This window comes from Dermacentor albipictus, chromosome 2 (genome assembly GCF_038994185.2).
Source record: "Dermacentor albipictus isolate Rhodes 1998 colony chromosome 2, USDA_Dalb.pri_finalv2, whole genome shotgun sequence".
NCBI classification, from domain to species: Eukaryota; Metazoa; Arthropoda; class Arachnida; order Ixodida; family Ixodidae; genus Dermacentor; species Dermacentor albipictus.
The window spans coordinates 195,910,224-195,923,875 of NC_091822.1; positions in this window are offsets into that span (position 1 = coordinate 195,910,224).

Sequence of the window (13,652 nt, forward strand, 5' to 3'; positions counted from 1 at the left end):
TGTCATATCAGCTAAATACACTTTATTTTGTTGGATGACCATCAGTTATGATGACGTATTGTCTTCTAGTGCTGTTTAGATCCTAGTATTGCTTTTCATAATGCACTGCACGACAGTCAGTGCTTTTTCGGGTTACGAATTGTGTTTGCGAATGTGTACGCTTCAAAAAATTCAAATTTTGTTCATAATGGTGTTCATCCCCATTTTCTTGAAAGGCATTAAATTCCTAAGCAAACAAACAATTACCTGCATAGTTAGTGCGATCTCTTACAGTCGTATGGTTCGTGCATCTCAGGGAAGCACGGACCACACGGACCATGAAATAATAAAATGTTTGCCTATATTTGACCATAGCGAGCCTGACTTGTGGCGGGAGCTTACCCCCACCAGTATTCCCATGTGCTTTGGCGAAGTTTAACGCGCAGAGATTAGCTGGAAAGCAACACATAATAAAACGGCCTTGTGTTGTCTCCCATTCTCTAACAAAATATTCATGACATAAACATCTCCAGTTACAAGATACATCTTGCAAGTTTACTTCAACCTGAAGATGACGACAATCCCGACGGCATTACCTTTCTGGATCCTAAATTTATGGAACTCAAATCAGATTTCTAATGCATTGTGTGCTTTGAATGTGCAATCAATAAATAATGCGTGTAACAACAAAATTTATGGGTTAAAAAGTGGGAACACAAAATATCCGGTCTCACTGCCGATTCTTATGTACATAAGGTATTACTGGAGGATTCTTTGAAAGAATGACACAAAATTTGTCTCGGTTTTATTTCTTTATTGAATAGCTGTGGACCCAGTAATTACGCCATGAAGCTTCAATCTCTGGAGAGGGCCAAAAGTTATTAATTCATTACCGTTCAGTGCGACCGATTAAAAACGCCCGCCAAGTGCAGCCTGACTTTGACGTAAAGCACTACACCAATCATGACACCGACGCGTGGTGGCCACTCGATGGCAGACACCGCCGACGCGGGCGCACTACATGACCGTGCTGACGAAACTCAAGTCCATTTTGCACTCGACCGAGAATGGAAAAAAGGGGAGAACGGATTCTTACCGCGAAGAAGAGGCTTCGTAGGCCAGGAGAGAACGCAAGAACTAAAGGCGAGCGACGTCGCCATGCACCCTGTGAAGTTTCCGCTCAGCTCGCCTTGATGCCATAAACTTTGACGGCGCCTTCTAGGACCACGTTGGTTTTTGTCGAATGAGACGGGACAACATTGTATTCTAAAAGAGCCAGAGCCTGAACTTAGCAGCAAGCTGCAAGAACTTGTTCGGAGTTACGGTGGTCTGTATAAGATAATATAGTTTGAGATCCGCGAGATCACACTGACTTACCGGCGCTCGGGTTTTGGCGCGAAAATACAAACATGCAAAACTGCACAGCGGTGGCACAGGTTAATGACCTTAGCGCTTATCGAAAGCTGCCTGCATCGGCACACTGCGCGCTGACGCATATCTACGCTCATGGAACATACATGGTTCCTCCGAGCAAGTCGGAAATTGAGAGACTATACTTGAAGGAGCAGTAATAGAGTTCGTGGTCTCGGCCAATGCCGAGGCGCGCAGATCCGCGCTGCCTTGCAAGGTCATTGACGGCCAGCGACAATTCCCCCCCCCCCCCGCTCTTTTTTCCCCCTTAATGCTTTGGGCATACTATACACCTGTCTCCGACTCGCAGCCCGGAGCGCGTCGCGGTGTGTACGCGCAATAATAATCGATGCGGGCACTCGGTGCACGTATCGCTGCAAGCTACGCTGTGGCCGAGAAATCGCTACGGTCGGAAAACCATGTTGCTCGAAGGCACGCACGGAACCACGGAAGGAAGAAAAAATAAAAAAAACGACTGAAACAAAGAAAGGAAGTGAACAACTATAGAAAGCAAAAACGAAGGGAAGAAGGAGCGGAACAAGGAACAGAACGAAAAAAGAAACTAAAAAAAAGGTAGGAGCTAGAGGAAGAAAGAACCTCTGAAAACTCAATTTTCGGTAATTTATCAGTAATAGCTCGATTATTACAAGACAAACTAAAGACAAAAGCTACACGCGCGGACAGAAGCACTCCCTTCTTCTTGCGCTTTGCACATTCATACAACTCATTCATTCATTCATTCATTCATTCATTCATTCATTCATTCATTCATTCATTCATTCATTCATTCATTCATTCATTCATTCATTCATTCATTCATTAAGTACCCTATCCGTTACGACGCGCTGCGCTGCTCTACGATATCTGGTAAAACATCTACACAGCTCTTATATAGTTCGTAAGAACTGGGGCCAAATTCACAAGGCTTTTCGTTCGTACGTGCTCTTTCCTATTGGGTCAGCCTCCGTTTCCGAGCCCTCACAATTGTTTATACGCCTGTCATCACAGTTGACTGACACCGGCTCTTACAAGCAGTTATAGTAGCCTAAGTACTCTTTCTTATTATTTTTTCTTATTAATACAGGCCGTGTTTCTCCCTGGCCAAGCCGCATTTCGACGCCCTCTCCATTGACCGACGTCTCTGCATGCTCACGAACTGCATGTTTAAACTGCTTCTAAAGCCGCGTCCCATAGCTCTATCGTGGAGGCACTCCTAATTTCCTTGTTGTTGTTGTTGTTGTTGACGACTATCATGCACAAACGATAAAAATAAATGCTACGAAAACAACAACCTACAGAGCGAATCCGCCAGGTTGGATAAACAGGAAATGGGGAAGAGAGCGAATGAGAGAGAAATAATTGCGGAGGCAGGCCGGAAGAGAGTTCCTGGCGTAGCGATTGATGCAAACTCCTAAATATCGATGGACCTATGATAGAGCAACGGGAAGCAAGTGGACGTTTGTGCGGAGCATCTTACGCGGGGCCAAGCTAAGCGTAAGTAATAAAGAGAGGGAAGGGGCCACTGACACTTCGCAAACGCCCCACACAACACCGTCGCGAGTATTTTTGTCGCCCTCGGCTGCCGGTGGGCGCACTAGCAGTAAGGGACTGTGCAATCAGTGAGTGATGGTGGTTGCTTCCTGCTCATTTTTTACATGCGGTAACGTTACCTTCCGTTAAAGTCGTGGCTTGGGGCTCGTTCTTCCAAGCCGTGACTGCACAGCAACGCGGCCGCGTTACCGTCGCGCACAGAGTGTACATACTCTCTTGCGTTCGTTTAGGCATATGTCTGTTCAATAGCATATATGCTATTGAACAGACATATGCCTAAACGAACGCAAGAGAGTATGTACGGTGAGCCCAGAAAAGCCGTAGAGTTTGCTTTATGACAGAAGCTCAGAGGGTGTACTTATTACCTCTGCAAGATATAAAACAAAAAAGAGTACAATGATGTCGCCCGCGCAGACATATCTTGGTTGCTGTAAGGACGCCGCGCTGCCACTGTTGGGTCCATACCCGAACGTTTCGTCGATGCTGGTAGACTAGATCAGCGAGAAGCAGGTACAAAGGAAAGGAAGAGGCTAAGGGAAAGAAAAGCTCACAAGCCGATAACGATTTCACCGCCTGCATAGGACAGGTGATCAATGCGGGAAATCGGGCTGTAAGAACAACGCTCTTTACGCGCGCGCTGTGACAATTATGCTTTAACAGTCTAAACCAATTAAATCTCTTTAAAGCCGAACTCTAAATAGGCGGAATAAGGTTGACCACTTGTAGAGAAAATAAGGCCACCATTTTTTTTCTCGAATTTATTGCCCAATTCGCACCGCCGGTACGTCAATCCGGCTTCACAGATTTCATCTTCGCACGTTAGCACCGTTTTCGTGCGGCAAGGGCTTTTTTTTTTTTGGATACGTGCCAAATACAGCGTTTAGTTCCTTTAGTATGCGACGCAATGCTTGCACCACGAACGATTGACTGATGCCTCGATCAACATCCACGACGTCACGGAGGGCCGGTGCGGGAGGTCGCGAGCTTTTTTCGCTGCCATCCAATACCGAGCCCGTGTTCTCCCCTCCCCCCGAAAAATTGCAGCTAGAACTGCGCGAATAATCTCTATTCATAAGCGCCGTTCGGCTCGTTTTGCGAACCAGCGGTGCGACCGAGCGACCGACATATTTGCATAGCCAACTTGGCAATGGGATGTACTATATGGAGACCGTGAATCTCCAGCCTGATTGTGAAACACCAGCACGTGTGAAGCAGGCGCGTAAATTGAAGCGGTATGAAGTTGACATTGACTGGAATGCATCTGTGCGGCCGCAGATACCCTTGCGCTTGTGACACTGCCATAATTTTACGTTCGGCGAATAGCTTTAGGAAACTGAATCCCACGGCACGGCAGTGATCGTTGGATATTAATGTTTTTAACAGGAACTGGCAGAGCAGGCGTTCTCGCCTCGAATTTGAAGTATTTGTGCGTAATGTCCGTTCATGTTTCTTCCACTGTTTACGTTTCGCTTCATGCGGATCGTAAGCATGATGTGTGCTGAACGTTGCCTTTTGGCGCAAAAGAAGACATTGTGACGGAGGCGAGATGTAGGCGAAGGATATATTCAAAAATATTGTGACACGCTGACGAAGAAGATGTTGTCAGCTTCGTTGGAAGAAGACGACGCTCTGGACTTCGCGCGCTGTCTACCATCTTGTCAGCCACTACGATTATTGTAAATATCTTGTAAATATACGTCTGACTGTTTTTAACCCCGTAACAATATTTACACAGAAAGCTAAGGCAAGAGAAGAAGTCCGATCCGGCCACGTGCAAGCGACCTCATCGTCGTCTTCGTCGCTCTGCCAAACCTTGCGTTCATCCACGTATCAATCGCTTCCTAACAATATATACACGAGGACGACACACACACATACACAAAAAGCACCACTATGCGCGCTGCTTCAGATACATCAAGGAGCGAAATTGTCCGTGCAGGCGCAAGAACACGAGTTACATCTGTCGTGAAAGTGCTCGTTTCTTCTACCTTGCTATAACAAGTTACCCTCAAGCGCGAGAAATAGCGGCCTCTAGTGTATGCATCCCTACTGTAATTGAACCAAACGGTATGGTTGCGCTTTTTATGTACGTGTTCTTTTGCGTCAAGAATATTTATGTTCAGTATAGACCTTTAGTAGACATGACCTTTCACATTGAATTGAATTCTGGGGTTTTACACGCCAAAACCATGATTTCATTATGAGGCGCGTCGTATTGGTGGACTCAGGAATAATTTTGCCCGCCAGGGAATCTATAACGTGCCCCCAATGCACGGGATACAGGCGTTTATGCATTTCGCCTCCATCGAAATGCGGCCGCCGTGGCCACTTCATGCTGAGCAGCACAACACCAGAGCCGCTGAGCCACCGCGACGGGTAGACGTGGCAAAATATCGCGAAAGATCATCATCATCATCATCATCATCATCATCATCATCATCATCGTCGTCGTCGTCGTCGTCATCGTCGTCGTCGTCGTCATCATCATCTTTGAATTGAGTTGGGGACACACCTAGCCTGTTTGAGCTACTGAGGTGTTCCATATCGCAATATAGTATTCTGCACATCTCGACTTCATATCGCAAAGAATATGCATGTGACGATGCCGGCACCATCTGCTCCTTGCTTTATTATTTTTTTTTCAACAATTCATATTGTAATTGTCTATTACTTATCTCGGCGCTGGCCAGCTAACGCGCCCACTATACCTTTGAATCCCAGTTTTCCTAAGAGGTGGACATACCCGGCTGTTCTGACTGGGTAAAATATGTCCCGAATGTGCTGAGTCATCTTGGAATTTTTTATGCAGTAGACACATGCCTCGTCCTGTTGCGAATTTTCGCCCCCGTATCTTTTTGTTCCCGGGCAGCCAGTTGGATCGGACCTCAAGAAGAAAGTTCGTCGCTGTTCTTTGTGACACGGCAGAAGTTTCCTTTCCTGATTTCTTTCTTCGCCATCTTTGTCGGCAAGCGCCAATGCCGACTAGCAGACATCTCGAAGGAGTCGATGAATGGGCTTCTTTAATGAGATCCGGAAGCATCTTGGCAAACCCGACTCGGTTATTTCAACTAAGTTTGAGACCGTGCTAGTTGTCGGCTAGTCGGTTATTTCAGAAGTTGGCGTCGGCTTGCGTCATTGCTGAGGCGAGCAGGGAAGCTGCATGAGACAGTTGATAAAGATTATGCAGAAAATGCACTGGAGTTGTCTAAGTATGTGTAAGCACCGTGTCGCTAGCTCATCTCTACGCAACCCGGCGTTGTTATCAATCTTAGCAAACTTAATACGACCAGTATAAACCCTCATGAGCCCTTACCGGTTGTATTCAACCTTATCTGACTCAATCCGACCCTTACCAACCCTTATCGGTCGTTATCAAGCTTGTAGGAATTGATCCGATCCTTCTGAACCCTTATCTTTCCTTATCAACCTTATCGGACATAATCCGAACCTAATCAATTGTTATCGGACTTGATGCCATCTTTATTAACTATTATCGGTCCTTAATTATCAATTTTATCGAAATTGATCCGACCATTATAAGCCCTTATCATTATTTAGCACCTTATCCATGCGCGTCGAGCCATTATCAACCATGATGGGATCCATATAACCCCTCATCAGTCCTTATAATTATTATCAACCCTTTGACTTCTTATCTGTCTGTGTTACGCGAAGCAAAGCGCATGAGCCCTCAGAGACCGGCGACATTTCTGTCGGTGAAGGAACGCCGCAAGTGCATCCCGCGACCACCGAGACGCATTGAGGATGTGGCGTGTTTGGCATAAATTTTGGCAAAACCATAATTTTCCTGAAGTCTACAAGGCTTTACGTCGGCTCTACATGTGGTCATAGAGATTATTTTTATTCTACCACCACAAAATCTTTCAGCAAAGCCTTCATAGAAGCTGTTCTCCTTTTATATTTGTTTTGTACCGCCGGCACAGCACATTCGTGTGGTTGAGATACGTTCATCTTCTCCAAGCTAGGGTGTCAAGCTTAATGGGCAAGATACTCCGCTTCTGAGCGTGAGGTCGTAGGTTCGATTCTTACCACTGCCAACGTTCTTCCTTTGGAATTTTTCCGTTAAATTTTATTCGGTTTTCCTTTATGAAGCACATGGTGTTACGCGTTACGAGCGGACATACAGACCGCGATGGACAGATGCTCTGGTTGAGTCACCTAAGAATGCTTACGCATTGAAAAATGAAACGGGACGTAGGAAGACTGGTGACACCTTCTCTCTCTCGTGAACGATCATCACACCGAAATTCACTACGCAATACGAAAACTGCGCCAGGCTGCGGGTGTCCAAGGCTGCTGCTGTGGCAGCAACATTGCAAACGATGATGGTAGAGGTTGAGCAGGAAAAGCGCCATCCCAGACAAACGTTGCCCTCAAGGAAGGAGGGAAGTTGATTTACTTCCTCCACGAATATCATGAACGCGACAAGCAGTGCTGTGTTCTATATCTCCGAGGCCGGCATTGCGCACAGCGCGTTTCCATCGCGTCCCAGTGCATGGCGCCACCGCTCTGCAGCGCGGCCTTTCCTACCTGCTACGCTCGACTATTCAACGGGCAAAGTTGCGAGGCGAAACACTGCTCCTTACATAAAGTGTTCGAATCGTGATTCCATTCTTACCATTTGATGTGTGAAATGATGGCAAAGTTGCATTTGTTGCCGCTCCATTCGCTGTAAATGACAATTGTGAAACTGAGATTCAGTGAAGGAAAATCGAAGCATCAGGAGGAAGAAACCCACATGCTCGTAACTCCAGTATTCAATTATAGCGCGTGATAATACGACATCCTGTATAAAAACCCACATACCACTATCATGTCGTATGTGCCACATAAATTAGTCCTATAAATAGGTAAATTCATTCGCCGTGTGTTGAAGTCGTACATATTTTTCGTACGACGGATGCCCGTACAATGTGGACAGCTTTAGAACACCTATACGAAAACTCACGTGTCTGAGCATGTTGCACGCTGCTCTTTTTAGAGAGGTTTTAATACTCAGGGATATGTCGCAGTCCACAATGGCGCGTCATTACTACATGGATGCGAAAATGTGAAGCGTACGAATTTGGCTCACACGCGGCTGAAGAAAACAGTGAAACGACGTAAGGAGAGAGCAGCGGACACAAGCGCTGACTTCCAACTAAGAGTTTATGGCAAGTGGTATTTATTTATTTATTTATTTATTTATTTATACATCAAATACCCCTTTCGGGGTATTACACGAGGGGTGGGCATATCTAGTAGGTAATATTTTCGATGAATACCTTGAAACATGAATGGCGGGAGTCGTGCACCGCTTCAGTAGGAAGAGGATTCCAGTCTTTCGCTGTCTGAACGAAGAGTTGAGATGAGCGGCGGTGCGAGCTGGAGGGGGATAAACACTGCAGCCTTTGAATGGCTATGGCGGGTTCAAGTGCGATGTGAAGGCGTGATGTCTATCTGGTGAAGCAGCGTGTGAACCACGTGTTTGAGTATATGCATACTCGAACACGTGATCACAATCGAACTGACACTTTGTCAACTTGCCGAAAGAGCTAGAACTAGAAAGGACCAATAAACTAAAAGTGAACAAGGAATTGCTCGTCAAAGATTTGTGAGAAACCAATAAAGATTAACCCGTTAATTACGAAACACTTAAATATACCCCTCCCCAAAATGTTAATTTTCCATCTTAATGTGCGCGCCCGTGCAAAGTGCATCTGGAATAAGCATCATGATCAACAACTAAATACTTTGTGGGGACTTTTTACAGTACTATATAGGGGTGCAACTGCAGGCAGAAAACTAAAAAATGGACTTCACCCCAAGACACCTATTGCTTTATTTGGAAGTTTTGCAGATCGCTCTCGTTATATGCCAACCATACGTGTAGCTAGTTGCCTCTTCTTCGTCCTCTCCTCCCTTTGTGACGCACTCCTTCCTTTTCTCTCATATTTGACGTCAACCCTCCTGGGTTGATATGATACCACGCTGTTCACAGAAGTCTTCTCAATAACATATTGCAATCCACTGTAGCACAGAGGCATTAATGTGTCTTGCTGGTGGGTGGTCTTCGCAACCTTGTAGCGTCCTGTTACATAAGTCTTTGATCCTTGCAGACCCCTCCGAACAAGCACGTAATCTCCCACTTATGTGCCCGGTGATTTGACGGAATGTCGGCGGTCATAATTTGTTTTCATGGCGGACCTGTGTGGGCGTAGTCTTTTATAAAAGCCCTAAAATGTCCAACGAGATCTAGAAGCACTCGAAGAGAATGCACATCATGCGCTTTGGTCAGCTGAGAGGTGCACTTGACGGACACTTCTTTCGTGCTTTTTGTTTGTACCTCAAACATACTCAAATAATGCGTCCGTCTCTATAGGGAGCGCAAGCGCCGGAGATTGAGACAAGCGCTGGAACCCCACCCATCTGTGAACGGCGCATGCCAGCCTCGGGTGCCGCCAGTTGGGCGGCTCATTTCGCTACCGTATACGGACAAAACGCGCTGTGCAAAACAAAAGGGGTCCACTACGAATAGGGAGTGAGCACGATGACAAAATTAGATCGCAGGGCCTTCACTAGCTGTAACGTAAGTGAAGCAGATAAGCTTCGTAATGCGTGAATAAATGTAAGTTGGGCATGTGGCAGGCTGTCGAACCAAAAAAAAAAAACACCAGTTCATTTTCGGTTCGGTTTCAACACGCCCCGATTTTGTTCCGGTTCAGTTCCGGTACGGAGAAATGAAAATTCATAATTGTTCGAGAACCGGTTCGCATCGCATCTGACAGTGTCGTCGCGCGGCACGTGGTGCGGTGCCTCGACGCCTCCCCCCTCTTTCACGCTGTACCTTCTGTCTTGATCCATACTGTGTGCGGGGAAAGCGTACTGAGTACGGAGGAGGCATTCATATTGGCGTTCGAATAGCGAGATTTCCTAATCGAATCGAATACGAGTATTTGACAAAAGCGGACGTCCAATGTAAAGTAGTAAATCGAATATTTACAATTTCTTGAAGGAAGGTTAATAGTGCGCAAAAGAAAAAAAAAAACGAGGCAAGTGGAAGGAACACAAAACACACCGCGAGCACAGACTGCCAACTGCTTACCCTTGAAAATCAAAGCATAGGCTATTTCAAGCAATGTCCCAGGCACGTCACCACATCGTCACTCACGCTCATGCAGATAACATAAGAGAAATCTGCATACTGCAATGCAGCGCTTCCTTTCGCATGGATACCCGGAGAATTTAATCACCGGTGCGTGTGAAAGTCTCTTGCAGAAACTAAAAGGTTGCAAAAAAAAAAAACAGAAAGAGACTTTCAAGAAAGATAAACTGTAGGTTATGCCCTACATTCACCGCGTTTCGCACAACATAAAAAAGTGGCGAGCCGTTACGGGCCAAGGTCGTCTTCTCAGCTCCATGTACACTCAACAGAGTGTGCCCTTTGGTGACGCATGAAAATCAGAGTGGACCTCCGTGCACAACGAAGCACGATAAGCAGTTCACTGAGTGTATTTGTGGGGTTTATCTCATTCCACTCCCCTGTGATAGGTTCTACATCGGACAAACGGGTAGGTGTTTCAATGAAAGGGCACGTCAACACAACTGGTAAGCAAAGAATAATGGAGGAGGCACTTTATCCCAACATTGCAAATGATGCAAATGAGCAGGGGAGGGTAAGCAAAAGACTCCTTGCAAACCGATCTTGGAAAATACGACCGATCAAGGTACCAGACCGAAAGGGAGATTGTGGAAGCATTTCACAATCGTAAAATCTAGCGACAAGTGTGTCAGCACGCCGTCTGTTTCGCTTTTGCACGAAGAAATTGCTTTTCTGGGAAGCCACTTATAAAAAAATATTGTTATGTTTGCGAGCGGTTTGTTTGTTTTTTCCATGCGTGTAATCGCTCGCGAGTTCACACTGAGCTTCACCATATATTACCGTGTTTTAATACTCTTCCCTCGTGCCATTTTCACAAGTTTTCATATTTTTAATAGTGTCAACTTCGCCTTTACTACGGTTGATTTTTTTTTTCATTCTGTCATCTTCCTTGTCTATCGTCCCTTGTTACGTCAGTAGTGTTGACCTTGTTTTAACCACGTTTTATAGGTACAATCGTGCTTTTTCATTCCCTCATTTTTCGCCTACACTTTGTTTGTTATTAAGACATGTGCCGTCTTTGTTTCTTTTGACCGCTCCAGGTTTGTGCGTAGCATAGATTGCTTCAGGTTTTTTTTCCTCATGTTTATGCGGTACAAGCAGTGTTACACAGTTAGTCTGAAGAATTGTCTTGGGTTATCTGCACAAGCAGGAGTGACGATGTGGTCACGTGCCTGTGATCTTGCTTGAAATAGTCTATGCTTTGATATTTTCAAGGATAAGCAGTTGGCAGTCTGCGCTCGTAGTGTGTTGTGTGTTCCTTCCGCTTGTCCTCTTTTTTTTTTTCGCACAGTGTTAACCTTCCTTCAAGTAGGAACCAACTAGCCATCAAGAATGTCCAATTTCTAGAAAAGTGAAAGAAAAAAATTCGAGGAGGCCCTACTGGTCTTTGTACACTGGTTCGAAGCCGCTCCGATAAACGTTTCGCGTTGCAACTGCAGGTGGCGCAAAGGCGTTGACTAAGCGCAGACAGAAACGTCCAAATCACGCGTATTGTGTCCCGAGAATGATTTGCAAAAATCGAAAAGCGTTGCACTCTGCTTGGAGATGCAAAGCGTGCGTTCAACTATGGTACGTAATAGAAGCATCATTTCCTGTGCTATCTACAGCCGTTGTTACTACGCACTAAAGAGGTGACGGCGTTCATCAGCGACTGCAGTGTTAGTCTTACAAGAAGTTGAGCTGATGAACCAGTTGATTTTCCCATTTTTTCTTCTCGAAAGACACCGTCTTTCTTGCGCTTCGTCTATTCTGGCGTGTGCGTTTTACGGTTTATCAAGCAACAGCAGCGAGCTCGGGGCTTCACGGCCAAAGTGGGCGCTTCAACAGGAACGGCGATTCGGCTGTGGAGCAGCACTGAGATGGCGCGGCCGAGCCCGGAAGTGCGAGTACCTCGGCCTGGGCGGCTGTATACTGTGACCAGTGCGTACCGATCCTCGAGCCCCGATCTCGCAATTAACCCAACTCGTGGGGTGGCCGGCTGAAAACAGTTTTAGGCCAACCAACACTTCGTTCAAGTCGAAAACTTTCCCGCATACTTCTATTTCATAAGATCTATCATAATGCGCAACAAAAACATAATATACTTTCAGAACCATCCTATATATCAAACAGAACCACCACCAACATAAGGTGCGCGTACCATTCTCCCGCAAAAAACAATTTCATGACTACTTTGTTTCCAATACATCCAGCGAATGGAAAGACTGAGCCCAACTCTGACCGCGGAGCTCTCGTCAAAATGGAGTACGTTGTAACACAAGCAGACGACACTTGCTGTGTGCCGGAAGTGCTTAAGTGTACTGAAAAATTGTTCTTGTGCATTCTCTTTATGCTACTTTCTTTTTATAAAAACAAATTAACTAACATTCCAACTATTACGAAGATCATTTGTTTATCATAAAGTTGGAAAAATTATCGATCACGCGCCCTGGTCAGCCAATCGGATAGCTCGCCCCACTGACGTCATATGGGTGATTTCGGTCATATGGGTAGGGGCGGCTTAAAATTCCGCCGAGCAGTGCGCTGCGATCGGCAGCGATGTGCATTTTTAAAACCTTATAATAAATTACACGCTTTACGCAGAGCACTTAGATGTGTCAATTAATGATCAGAAGGACCTACTCTAACGACTCAGTACGTTTGTAGAAAATCGTCAAAAGCGTTTCAGGGTCCCTTTAAGAGGAAGCTTTAGCTCGGGCCCAACTCCAATGTGACCTATTCAAATACATGTAAAACGAAAAACGCTTTTCTGAGATAGCCCCTGGACCGATTTTGTTGCATTTGAGAGAGAAAGTTAAATTCTAGTGACTACTGGCAGCGGAATTTCGATTTAGGGCCGGAATTTTGTTAAAAGAATTTTGAAGGTATCGCACGTTCGAAAAAAAAATAGACGTACGAAGTTTATAAATTAATAGCTCTGCTTCAAGAACAGATACCGCTGTTCTGTAAACGGCATCCATTAGATCATTTAAAGCGGACAAGTTCGATATGTCAATTTGTCTCTTACGTGAATTTGTTACGTTGTCCACAAGGGTTCTGCAAGAGCTCTATTTCCATAATACTGAATTTTTCCAGATTAATGTGTAACATATCAGTTTTGTTCGCTTTAGATGTACTATCAGATGCGATTTGCAGAATTGTTCTATCACTTGTTTTTGAGTTACAGAGTTGTAAACTTGATACTTTCGTTTTCTGAAAATTCTGGATTTTTGCCATTTCTTAACGAAAAATTGACGACCTAAGGCAAAATTTCAGTACCAACAGACCCTAGATTTTAAGTTTCTCTTTCAAATGCAACAAAGGTCGTCACATTTGGTGCAGTGGTTGTCGAGAAAAACTAATTCTCCTTTTATGTGTATTTAGATAGGAGCACCCGAGCTAAAGCTTCCACTTAAGGCTGCTGTTGAAGATTAGTTGCATTGTTAGAAGACCCATTATTGTTTTTCGCATGTAGTGCCCTCGCGCCTTAAAGGTATTTGAATGAATGAATGAATGAATGAATGAATGAATGAATGAGCATCTGTTTGCACCCTATATGCTTGAACCGTTT